This window comes from Phaenicophaeus curvirostris, chromosome 1 (assembly GCF_032191515.1).
Source record: "Phaenicophaeus curvirostris isolate KB17595 chromosome 1, BPBGC_Pcur_1.0, whole genome shotgun sequence".
Lineage (NCBI taxonomy): Eukaryota > Metazoa > Chordata > Aves > Cuculiformes > Cuculidae > Phaenicophaeus > Phaenicophaeus curvirostris.
This window is the reverse complement of record NC_091392.1, coordinates 112,400,860-112,409,703: the sequence shown is the minus strand read 5'-3', so window position 1 is coordinate 112,409,703 and position 8,844 is coordinate 112,400,860.

The window sequence follows — 8,844 nt, the reverse complement described above, 5'->3', positions numbered from 1 at the left end:
TACGTTTTCTAAGCCTAGGCTCTCCTGGAACACTACTGAACATATGCATTACTGGAGCTTCAATTCTTTTTGGCCTGTAGGTTTTAAGAAATGTTTGACTGCTAAAGGGTAAGATAGAAAAATCAAAAAAATCAACTTTATTTTGGAGTCATAAGTGCAGGGGTCCTTCTTGAGTCCATGACACAGTCAAATCACTTGTACAATCTAAAATGGTAAAATTTGATCCAGGCAGAATATTTCTATAGTTTACATCGTCTTCTCTTATGTGATAACCTTTCAATGATTTTCTTTTCTGAGGTGGCCTCTGACAGATAACTACAATGTCCATTCTCCTTGTTATAAGCTGGTACTGTTAGTATGAAATGCAGATGCTATTGACTCCTGTAAATGAATTAACATATATGCAGCATTAGCCAACTGAGGGATGTAAAAGCTGCAAACCTGTCCTATCAAAAAGACCGATGATGGAGAAGAGGCTGGTACCATTACAGTGAAGCCTGTGGACAAGTGGTTGTGGATGATGATGTCCTTTGAACCAGGTGGTGTCTAATGTTATCTAGTATGCTACAGGTGCCTGTACCTAACACAGCTTCTTTAAAGAAAAAAATAGTTTAGGGAGTGTTTTAACAATCAACATAATTTTAGTATCTGGTTTCTATTATGAATTTATTTGGATCAATAGATATGCAATGCAATAAATATATAACGTAGAAGTCTGTTTATTGCGTAACAGAATTGAATGAGCAACAGGCTGTTAAGTACCAATTGGTGTGGGCCATCATGTTGATCATGTCGGTCATATGATGTAGTCAATAGACTACAATCAATAGTGAGGAGAAAGCGTGTTGTAATGAAAATAACAAAGTAGGACATAATTTGTGAAACACTGTCAGCTTCACCACAGCTTCCTGTGTGATTTTGCGTAAACTGATTGCCATTTAAGACAAAGGTTATTATTTTTCCTTTTTCTGAAGCTGTAAAAAAAAAAGAAGTCAGTGCATTAATATTGCTGAAGTACCTTTGAAATCTCAGCAAGAGGATTTCAAAGCAACATTCAGCATAGCTATTGCTTTTTGATAAATGGAGTGAAATGAAAACCTTTTATTACCTCATAAATATTTGGAATGCCATTTTTAGGAGACATTCCAGTGGGAGTCGTGTTCCTGTTAGTCTGCTGTCTTTGGTAATTTTCTAGTATGATTCTTGACTGGCCACACTCCTAACAACAACTCAGGCTCTCCAGGTTGGTAGCATCCTTGAGAAGGAATCCAAATGACATGTCTCCGTAGTATTAATGGCTAACACCGAACAGGCCTTCACTTTATGCATCACTGATGCTTCCCCAGCTGAAAAAAACACCCACTTGGGTGTTTTGGGGCATCAAATGGAGCGAATACCAGACAGCTCTTTCTCATTATAATTGACATTATTGCATATAAGCAGTAGACTTGTCCCACACGGGTCGTTCCACCCTTTGCTAGGAATGCTGGATTTGCTGTATGTGAGCAGATCATGTGTGCAACATAGGCACACAAGGTTCATTGATTCCTGGAAGCGTCCTATTTTCTGACACATATACAGGAATGCTTACACAGGCACCTATAAGAAGAGAGCTGCTTCTGTGCCTGCAGCCTGTTGCTGCAGGGACGTGAGCAGCACCTCAGGGAAGTTGGGCAGGAGGAGGCTGCTGCAATGAGAGTGGTTCATATGGCCTCTCTCTGCTTCCCACACACTCACACATTCTTGAAACCAAGGTAGGGAGCCAAAAGCAATGGGCTGTGACAGCAGCACTTGATACGTGATGAAAGGAAGGCTTTGGACAACTGAAAATTTTGGTGGCTGACAGTATGTGTCTAGCTCTTGGTTAGCACAGGCATTAAGTGCTGAAAGCTGAGAGATATAATTGGTACATTTGGTTTTTTTCAGTCATAATGGGAGGAAAACTGTGCCCTTTAAAGTTAGGAGTTAGCTGCAGGAATTATGCAAAATGTATTCTTGCAAGATATAGGGTACTGTGGTACTAAAACTATGAATTTGGTTAAAAAGATCTTTAAGGCAGAGCTAAAGACACTCAGCTATGAAGGGCTTACCAGAAAAACAAAACAAATATTCTGCACATAAAAGTGGTCTGTCACTGAAATAAGTGATACATTATGGTTCAGCCTCTACAAGATAAATGCATGTATATAACATGATTTTTAGGGTGATGTAGTGTTGCAGGGCATTTCTGACCTTGAGTCAGATATATTCTATGATAATTTGTGATCTTGTGCTCAGCCAGTTTATAGAGAAACATTTTTATAGCAAGTTATTTATGTAAACCAAACTTTGCTGTAACCGTGTCTAGACCATGAACTACAATTAGCTTACTCATCTATTACTTGTTGAAATATTTAGTAACCTACTAAATATACTATAATATTTACAGTTCATATTTTGGTAAGTATGAATGCAACTTCCTCACTGGTACTGCAGAGGAAAGAAACAGAAAATGGTGTTGATAAAATCTGTTAGAAGAGAAGCTCTATCTCCGGTACACAGGCTACCAAACAAAACGGAATACAATGTGTGCTCCTGTGGTCAACAATGTCAATGGTAAAACGCAGGTGTGATGGAGGAAACTAAGCCATTCATGCTCCACTGAATTTATTTCTGTTGGCTGACAGACAAAGGAGAAATAGTTTGCTTGTTTCTCCTCATGTCAACTCTGGAACAGGATAAAAGAAGCAAATACAGCATTTCATCTTGTTCGAAAATGTAGGAACATAGCTACAGGAAGGAAGGATAACAGGGAGTCCAGTAGTTCACTGTAAAGCCCAAAGGCAGTATCAGTTGTATCTACCCTCTTCCTAACAGACATTTGGGTTTAGTTGTTTTGTTGTTGGTTTTTTTTTGTTTGGGTTTGTCTTTTTTTTTTGTTTTATGTTTAAATGTGCCACTCCTTTGGCAATATCTCCTATACTTTTTCTATTTTCATCATTAGAAAACTTTTCCTCATGTCTGTCTTGCAATCTTGTAACTGCTTTCGTGTCTGTCATGGCCACACAGCATAGATTATTGATTTCTTGTTTCAGAAGCCTTTCACATGTTTGGAGACTGTTGATGTGGCCATCAGACTTCTTTATGCCAGACCACATAATACCATCTTTCAGGCAATGCTTCTCTTCTGACTTACAACTCCTACCTCCTTTTCATCTCCAGGTTCTTAAGGGGTAAAGAGTTCCCCCATATAGTACAGGTGTCCAGTTAAAGGCTTCAGCCGTCAGCAGAGGAGCCAGTGTATCTTCTAGAGTAGGGAGGACAATGCTTGACACCAGTCCTGATCACTGAATCACAGAATGGTCAGTGTTGGAAGGGACCTCTGGAGATCTTCTAGTCCAATCCCTCTGCTAAAGCAGGTTCGCCTAGAGCAGGTTGCCCAGGAACATGTCCAGGGTGGTTTTGATTATCTCCAGAGAAGGAGGCTCCACCACCTCCCTGAGCGGTACTGTTCCAGTGCTCTGTCCCCCTCACAGTAAATAAGACTTTCCTCAGGTTCAGGTGGAGCTTCCTGCGTCTCAGGTTGTGCCCACTGCCCCTTCTCCAGTGGCTGGGCACCACTGAAAAGAGTCTGTCACCATCCTATAGACACCCACTCCCTAGATATTTGTAAGTATTGATAAGGCCCCTTCTCATTCTTCTCCAGGCTAAACAGACTGAGCTTGCTCATAAGAGAGATGCCTCAGTCTTCTGATCCACTCTGTGGCCCTCCGCTGGACTCTCTCCAGTAGTTCCTTGCCTTTCTTGAGCTGAGGAACCCAGAACTAGATACAATACTCCCACATGTGGCCTCACTAGGGCAGAGTAGAGAGGAAGGATAACCTCACTTGACGTGCTTGCTACACTCTTTTTCAATACACCCCAAGATACCCCTGGCCTTCTGGGGTACCACATGGCACATTGCTGGCTCATATCTTGTTGTCTACTTGGACTCCCAGGTCCTTCTCTACAGAACTGCTTTCCAGCAGGTCAACCTCTAACCTGTGCTGGTGCATGGGCTTATTCCTCCCTTGGGTGCAGGACACTACACTTGTCTTTGTTGAACATCATTAAGTTTCTCTCTGACTAGCTTTCCAGCCTTTCCAGTCCAGGTCTTGCTGAATGGCAACACAGCCGTCCAGTGTATCAGCTACTCCTCTCAGTTCTGCATCATCAGCAAACTTGCTGAGGGTACATGCTGTCAGCTTATCCAGGACACTATGTTGAACAAGACTGGGCTCAGTACTGAACCCCTGGGGAACACTGCTGACCACTGGCTTCCAGTTAGACTCTGATCACTACCCTTTGAGCTCTGCCATCCGGCCAGTTCTCCATCCATCTCACTGTCTGCTCATTTAATTCACACTTCCTAAGCTTACCTATCAGGATGTCATCTTTTTATTACTTGCTCTAGCAAAACCACCCTTTCTCTTTAGAAAAACTGTGCACAAGATCTTGCTTCTATGAGAGCCTTCCAGAGTTGTGATAGTGGCTCTTGCTGCATGAGAGTCCCAAGTCCCCAGTCCCCACTTCTGCAGAGGCTCCTGTGCAAAGGCAAGAGCTAAAGTTGTTTGTTTCTCACAGCTGCTCCCGCACTGGTTTGGAGATGACCTACCCTTTGCCTGCTCTGTGCATCCTTCTTGTCTTGACACCAGGCATTGCTGGCAGGATTTCATCATTTTTCAGAAAGAAACAGGATACAACGAGCAAGTTCAGGCTCAGAGCTGGAGTGATAAATGTGGTAGCACTACACCACAGGACTTTATTATTAAGTGTATTTCCCATGTTAGTATTTTGTTCTCGTGAAGTTCTAGAAAGACTCTCAGGTTCAGCTCTTGTCCTTTTCTTTTGACTCTCCAACCTAAGATCTACAATGACAAAGTTGGTTTTGGGATAGGTATAGTTCTGCATATCAGAAATGTTTTTAGCCATGAGGCAGCTCAGTATTTTCAGCACACGAGAAAACTCAGGTAAGTAAAACACAGGCATCTGGCTGGAAGAGTGTTTCAAGTTTTTAAGGATGGAAGGATCGTAATTTGCATCTACCAGACTGGAAGAATGTATAAAGCCTGCTGTCAATGCATCTTCTTACAACCTGTGAAGACTTATCTACTATCTTCAAAGTGCTTAACTATAATACATCTACAATTTCGTCTCCATAGATAATATTTCATACTGATAGGCAAGCTGAGCTTGGTTAGGGTGAGTTTCAGAGCTTTGTACCATTATGTCAATGTGTCTGAAAATCTAACCTATGTGCAAATCTCCAGTTGTGATTTACATCATCTTTGTATGTACATTACTCATATGGATTGGAAAAGAAATTCCCTGCTCTGAGGACACTGCAATGTATTTTTTTAAAAGTGTAATGTAAACAACAGGAGCTGAGAGAAGGACATAGAAGTGAGAGACAATATTTGAGTGACATGATGTCAGAGTCATGGGCAAGCGGAAGAACTGGAAGTTATTAAAGAGTTTCTTTGGTCTGGTGCTTTTTCCAAGGTGAAATCCTAGTGTCAGTGAATGCACATCAGTGCTGCTAGAGCCAGGATTTCCTCTGTGAGATTTCCCCCGTGGTTTCTCATTTATCTGTTTGATATCATCATTCTATGCCTTCAGTCTTTTACAGTAATTGCTTGAAAGCATGCAAAATTAACTTAAGAAAATCTGATTTGTAAGGAAGAAATAAGAGAGGACTCTGCATTAGTGAGTCCAAATGAGGAATCACCAGTTTATTGCATGTAGACAGTCAGCTAAGCCTACTGATTATTCACAGTACTTTCTGTAAAATAGCTATTTTCACCTTTCTTTTTCATGATAGTGCCAATAACAGGGGAAGAAGCCTTGATTTGCACAGGTACTCCATACTTACTCAATAATAACTCAAGTTATAGTCATTATTTGCTGACCTGCCTCAGAAAAAAAGTGTAACTTAATATTACAAATGCACAAGCTGTATTTATGGTTAAGAACTCTATTTAAAAGCTTTTTCTATAGCTTGTCATGGACGTACAGTTAAAGTTTCTGAATGTTCTTCTGGCTATGCTGTTCAGTAGGACTCTTTCTGGCCAGCCAGCAGAAGTGGATTTGTGCCCTGCAGCCAGCCAGCTTTCCCTGATGTCTCCAGAAGACACAGAAGCTACCAATGTGGAGAGAGAAAAGAAAACAGTGGAGCTGGTGGGTGACTACATCCCTAGTCTCTCAGTTAGCCATAGGCTCTAGCATTCCCCTTTTCCCCGAAATGCTCACTCCACTTCCTTCACCAAAACCTGCTAAACTCCTGTTCTTTCTCTTATTGTCTTACCTTATTGCCCTCTTCTATAATCTATTTTGTTCACCACAAGACTAGCGTGCTATCCGTCAGTAGTACTCACTTCTCCATTCCTTAATTGTCCTCCTCTGCTTTGCATTTCACCTCTAAAATATTTTCCCAATAGCTCCCAGGCCTTCAAACTAATCTGTTTTACCCATCACTTTGCCAAAACGCCTGGCACATTGGGCACATTGTACCAGGGTTAGCAGTGTACTTCACTTAGAAGTTCACCTATTTTATTGATTCATTTTCATTGTACTCTCTACAAGCTTAGCTCAAGATCAGCCTTGAAGAGGCGCTAGGCACCATGTAGTGCCTGATGTAGCTGTGGGGCCGTGCAGCCCATCTGGGTACGGCCAGAGGCTGCACCTTGTACTCAGGCCTGTTGGCTCGTTTTAAACCTCCCAGTGAAACTGTGCTTTTTGTGGCTGACCTTTTCTGGCTTGACCTTTATAAGTAAAAATCACTCCAAAGTGTCGTTGCAATATCTGCCCTTAGCCATGCCTGCACTCAGTACCAGTCACAACCAGATTCCCAACTCCCCTGCAGAGCAGAAGGAAGGAATACAAGATGCCTGAGAGGTATTTGTATGCACTAACCTTGACTAAAAGGAAAAAGTAACCTAGTTTTTTTTGGGTTTTTTTTCTGTAGTCATCAAGGAAAGAGATGCTCTGTCAGAGAAGGATCCCAGGCAGTTGCCTTCTGAAGGAGCTACTGTCTTGGGAAAGAAAGCCCAGGAGATTTGCCTTATGGGGCTAGAGTTACAGTTTTTTAATACATTACCTCTTGTCACTTAGTCCTTTTATCTATAATAAGTGTAACTGATTTACTGGGTATCAGCCTATTACATAAGAAAACACTGGAAAAAAATCAAAATCCCCAGTAACAGCCGCTTACCAATGTGTGAGTAAAAGTTGTAGATGTTAATGCCTTAGCTGGCTTTTAGTCAGGTTAATATGAAATGAGGTGAAAAAAATATGTCAGAGGTAAGTCAGAAGTGAAAAATGAGCTGGGTTTTCCCTTTCCATAGTGCTATGAATTTTTCCTGCCCTTGTTGCACTGCTCTCTGTATATTTGCACTTTGTATCATATGCCTGAAATTTTACATAAAAGTTCCCTCTATGTGTGGAGGAAGAACTTTGTTTGTGGCAGGTTTCTTCAGCCACTACACGTCACGCCTGGAGGCGAACATGCTCCACGCTTACCACAAGTCGTCTCTTAATGAGCACTACATGTAGGAGCTCTGAAGTATAGCTTATTGTGTCCTTTTAGTCATAAACCCTATTCAGAAGGAGCCAGAAGAGTGACATTTAGTAAACAAAGTAAGCCAAGAAATGCTTTGCCTAGTTCAGCAAGCTAAATCTGTCTTCTAATAATCCCTGAATGTACAGTTGTTCTGCCCATGGTGTGTTGAACGGCCTTGCTGTGATTTCCCAGTGCTCCAGGCCTTACCCCTCTCCTGCTTGCTGTGTCTTTAATGCACATGATGTTTATCTGCTTACTTAGGGAGCTTCCGTCTGTAATCCTCATTTAAGAGATGAGGGAATTGTAAGAACAATGCAGCTAAGCAATTCAACCTGAGGTGAGAAGTCAGCCATGAAGCATTAATCACAGTCCTCCAGAAGGTCAAATCATTATTTAACATTACTTCTGAATTCCTTTATGAACAGGAACACAAACAATGCTTTGCTACACTGTGCAAATGCACTTGCTGGATGTTTATACGACTGAAGGGAAAGCAGACATTAGTGTCAGAGGATGCCCTGACTACAAGGTTAGCTCTACATGAAATAAGACTTCTGGCACCAGATAATCAAATCAGGATTTCACAGAATGTCTCTCTGCCCTTTCAGGATGACCTTTATTAAACACATTTTGCACTGGAGCCTTCATTTATGTTCTATGTGGCATATAATCTCCTAACTCTATTTACCAAGTTATCTGCATTTGAATAACGCTATGGTACAGTCCAACAGCTCTGTCAGCTGGATGTCCTCAGACCACTGGAGCATGCTAGGACTGAGGGTTGAATCTTTGCTGTGATCATACAGGTCTCCGGACTTTCTGAAATTTTGGCAACATATTGAGATGCAGAGTTGGGGAATTCATTCCTGTTTCATGCCAGTTGTGGTGCAGCTGGAATCGTAATGTATTTTTCATTTTGGAATTCACTATATCGAGGCTTTTTAACGATGATATAGGCAGTAAGCTAGAGATCTGCTCAGAGAAACTTAAAAATGCTGTTAGAAACACTGCATTCCATATAAAAAAAAATAAGAAAAAAAGTCATCAGGACAAATCCTTCTTTGCCCCTGTGTCTGGATGTGTTGAAAGGGGAAGCAGTATTCTGAGAATATAAGTCTTTCCCTCCCTAGCATGATAGTACGACAGCTGATATTGGCAAAGTCATGAAGGGAAACACTTCCTCTTTTTAAATGGGGAAATCCGGTGCTCAGAATTCCGGAGATGATGTTCTTGCACACATTCTTCCTGCTTTAATCTCGAAAGACTGT